Here is a 3,428-nt window from a genome sequence, read left to right as displayed (position 1 = left end):
ATGTCTGCAATCAATGTATCTATATTATAAATATATTATACCAGAAGTATATATTATTTATATCCTACATTTATATTGATCTATATAGTTATGTATTTACTTCCATATATTCATGTATGCACAAATACTTCTACTTTTATGTCTTTATAAACTTATTGTATATTTGTGTATTTATTTTGCTTATATTAATTATAAAAAAACCTGCCTTTACCAAATAAAACCAAAAAACCATTTATTTTAAACTATATTATTTGCGTATTTCTAATCTCATATATATAATTTATATTCATACACTATATATTTGCATTATTTATATATTTAATATAAAGTTTACTTCTATTTGTATATATTTTATATTTATATAAATATATTTTTATTTTTCTATTATTTTTATTTTATATTTAGATTATCTATTAAAAAACCCTTCTCTAACCAAATAAAACATTTATTTAAGCTGTAGTTAGGTATTTTTTATATTTATATTTTCCTGCCTTCTACACCCAGCCCTCCCTGTGAATGTTCTGGCACTCTTGGGTCCCTCTGGGGGACGGCACCCGGCACCACCCCCCCATTCCCCACTCCCCTGCCCCTTCACCGCAGCGTGGCTCCCTCTCCTCGGGACCTTGGGGTGCCCCAAAGGACACGGGAGCCCCCGAATCTCCACCCCCTGTCCCCCTCAGCCTTTTTTCCTCACCCCCAAAGAAGGCACACAACAACTACAACTGCCTCGGGCAGGAGCACGGCACTTTATTCGATCCCTTCCCACGGTCCATCCCCCCAAAAAGGGACTCTGCTCACGCAAGGAAGTGGGGGACAGCCCCCAGAAGGGCTGAAGTTCCTTCTCAGCCCCGCAGACACAGGCAACAAGGGGCAGAAGAGGGAGCGCCAGCAGAGAGGACACAGCAAGAAAACTAAGATCAAGGCGCAGGATGAAATGGAAAAAAAACCAAAAAACACCTGGGATGGTGAATGGGCCGCACACAGAGAGGGATTAAAAAAAGAACAGGGACAGCAAATGGGACACACCCGTGGGAACCACCGGCACGGGGAGCTCCACAGAGCCACACAGAATAAAACAGGAACACGAGCGAGGCACGGAGAAGGACGCAGAATGAAACACGGTGCCAAACACGCAGCAAGGACTGAGGGATACAAAGAGGGAAACAAGAACCCGCAGAGGAATCGACCGCGGCACGTGCCAGGGCGGGCAAACGCGGCCAAGGAGCAGCACAGGGACGGAGACAGAGAGGCACGGCCAGCAGGACAGAGGCTCACCAAGAGAGGGGACGGTCAGGGAGGAGCACTGGGCAGGAGCAGGTGCACACAGGTACAGGCAAAGGGACAGTGACAGGGACAAAGAAACACAGTCAGAGGGACAAGGAGAGGAAGAAAGGAGAAATAAAGATGCAGGCAGCAAGTGAGACAGAGAGAGAGGCAAAAAGTAGGACAGAACAGGGAGAGGGACTGAGTAAGAGATATTACATAAATATTGAGTATTCATTTCAAAAAAGAAAAACAAGAGAGAGTAAAGTAGCGAAAAGGAATGGGATGGGGAACACACAAGACAAGAAAGGAACACAAAGGACACATCAGACAGACAGAAGGCGTGGATAGCTGGATATAAGGCTGGAAGAAGAACAGCAACAAAGCCCAGGACTAATTATTACAGAGTGTGGCTGGTGATAGTGTCAGAAAAGCACCTGCTCTGACAGAACAGGGCATGGTCACAGCTCAGCCTGGGACTCATCAATTCACATCTGTCTCTTGGCAGGGCCATAAAGGCCCTGATAAAACATGAGGTGAAAGCTGAATGGTTGATGTGCTCCAGCTTTGGTCCTGCTCAGCCCGTGCTGCCAGTGAACACACTGATCTCCGAACCTCTTCTCAGGTAAATTTCACCTCTATCCATTCCCTTCCCCTCTCAGTATCTCTCTGTCATTGAAATGAACATGATGAGAGGCTTCTCTGTTGCCTCTTTGGAAATCCTATAGCGACTTTGAGACTGAGCAAGAGGAGTATGAGAAAACTCAGAACCTTTATTGCCAATAACATCAAACCTTGCTCTGGAGAAGCGAAAACAGCTTGTTTTTACACATCCAAATTCCTTCAAGTTTCTTCAATCTTCATCTGTTCCCTGGCACTGGGAGAAGTGAGAAGTGTTTAGCACAGCACAGTGAATGGAACGGTCTCATTTTCAGAAGACACAATTGAACAAGAACACACAGCAACACCGCTTCAAGACAATTCGGGCACACGTTTCCCTTTCTGCAACCTGAGCATTCTTCTGTGTCATGCCCGAAATTCTGAGTTCCTTAGTACTCTGGCCTAGTCTTTCCCTCTCCTCTCAGCACTGCTCTAAAATGATGAAAATTATACAATTTATCATCCAAAAGAATTGTGTACCTCATAGAAGGCAAATACTTTTATTCCAGGTATGCTGGGGGAGGGGGGGAAATCCATAGAGGATATGGTCTTCCATTACACTATGAATTAAAAATATAACACCACGTAAAAAGACAGTACTAATACTGTGGGAAAAACCAGAATCATCTTGCAGTCATAAAAATTAGAACAACAGCCTCTGTTACATGTTACTGTTGCTCATTCTTTCCGGCTGTGGGACAACTGGCTTCATACTTTTTCTTCAGGGCTTTCAAATATTCACGCAAACTGCCAGGGTCCAGTCGAGAATTTCTGGCAGTCTGAACCAATCTCATTGCTAACTGGTATGCAGCTCTCTGCTTCTTCATCTCAGGAGTGCTCTTCTGCCTGTGCTGCTCTTAAAAATATACATGCATTAAAATATGAAATAAATTGTGTTCTATTATAAAAATACTAATATTAACTATTTTCCAGTCTGGTTTTGATCTCAGAATTCTTGGTTTGTGTATAAACATTACATCCAATATTCCTTTGCCTTAAGGGCCATTTTGTGTTGTCAGCCAACAGTGACCTTCAGTATAATCTTTCAGAAATACAAAGTTTAATTAATCTCTTTTCATTAAAACATAGGCAGTGCTTATCCTATATCTGTTCAAAAACTGAAAATACATTTGAGTTGCATAAAAACTGTGAAATACAGCATTATAATTTTCTACTACATACCAAAATTTGCTCTGCAATGTGATTTGTGATTTCCTTTGCATCTAAAATTATGGATGATGGTAGGGAGGACACTTCTGCAGCTTTTAGTCCTAAACATATAAAACACAAATCAGGACTTTTTATACAATTTTTATCCCTACCTCCCATTTTATGTCCTCCAGTATCAACTCTCAATTATATCCAGACATCCAGTGGACATAGATGTCATTTTTCAGCTTCTTTGTTGCCAACAGCCAAACTTCCAGATACTTGGGGTAAGAAAGTGATGTAAAATTTTTTTTATATAAATTTTTTTTCCTGCCCTAACATGATTTTTTAGCTCT

At 41.5% G+C, this 3,428-nt stretch overlaps 1 long non-coding RNA gene across 2 annotated transcripts; it reads right to left on the bottom strand.

Moving 5' to 3' along the window:
* Nucleotides 1–2,016: 2,016 nt before the first annotated feature.
* LOC130266391 (uncharacterized) lies at nucleotides 2,017–3,239 on the bottom strand. 2 transcript variants are annotated; one of them, XR_008842870.1, is made up of 2 exons: nucleotides 3,106–3,239; nucleotides 2,017–2,779 (listed from the first exon to the last, which is right to left on the bottom strand). It is a non-coding gene; the product is annotated as an uncharacterized LOC130266391 (long non-coding RNA). The 2 variants fall into 2 exon arrangements; XR_008842871.1 differs by having other exon boundaries at nucleotides 2,017–2,774.
* Nucleotides 3,240–3,428: the final 189 nt, after the last annotated feature.

This window comes from Oenanthe melanoleuca, unplaced genomic scaffold (genome assembly GCF_029582105.1).
Source record: "Oenanthe melanoleuca isolate GR-GAL-2019-014 unplaced genomic scaffold, OMel1.0 S031, whole genome shotgun sequence".
NCBI lineage: Eukaryota > Metazoa > Chordata > Aves > Passeriformes > Muscicapidae > Oenanthe > Oenanthe melanoleuca.
This window is presented reverse-complemented; position numbering and strand designations above follow the sequence as displayed.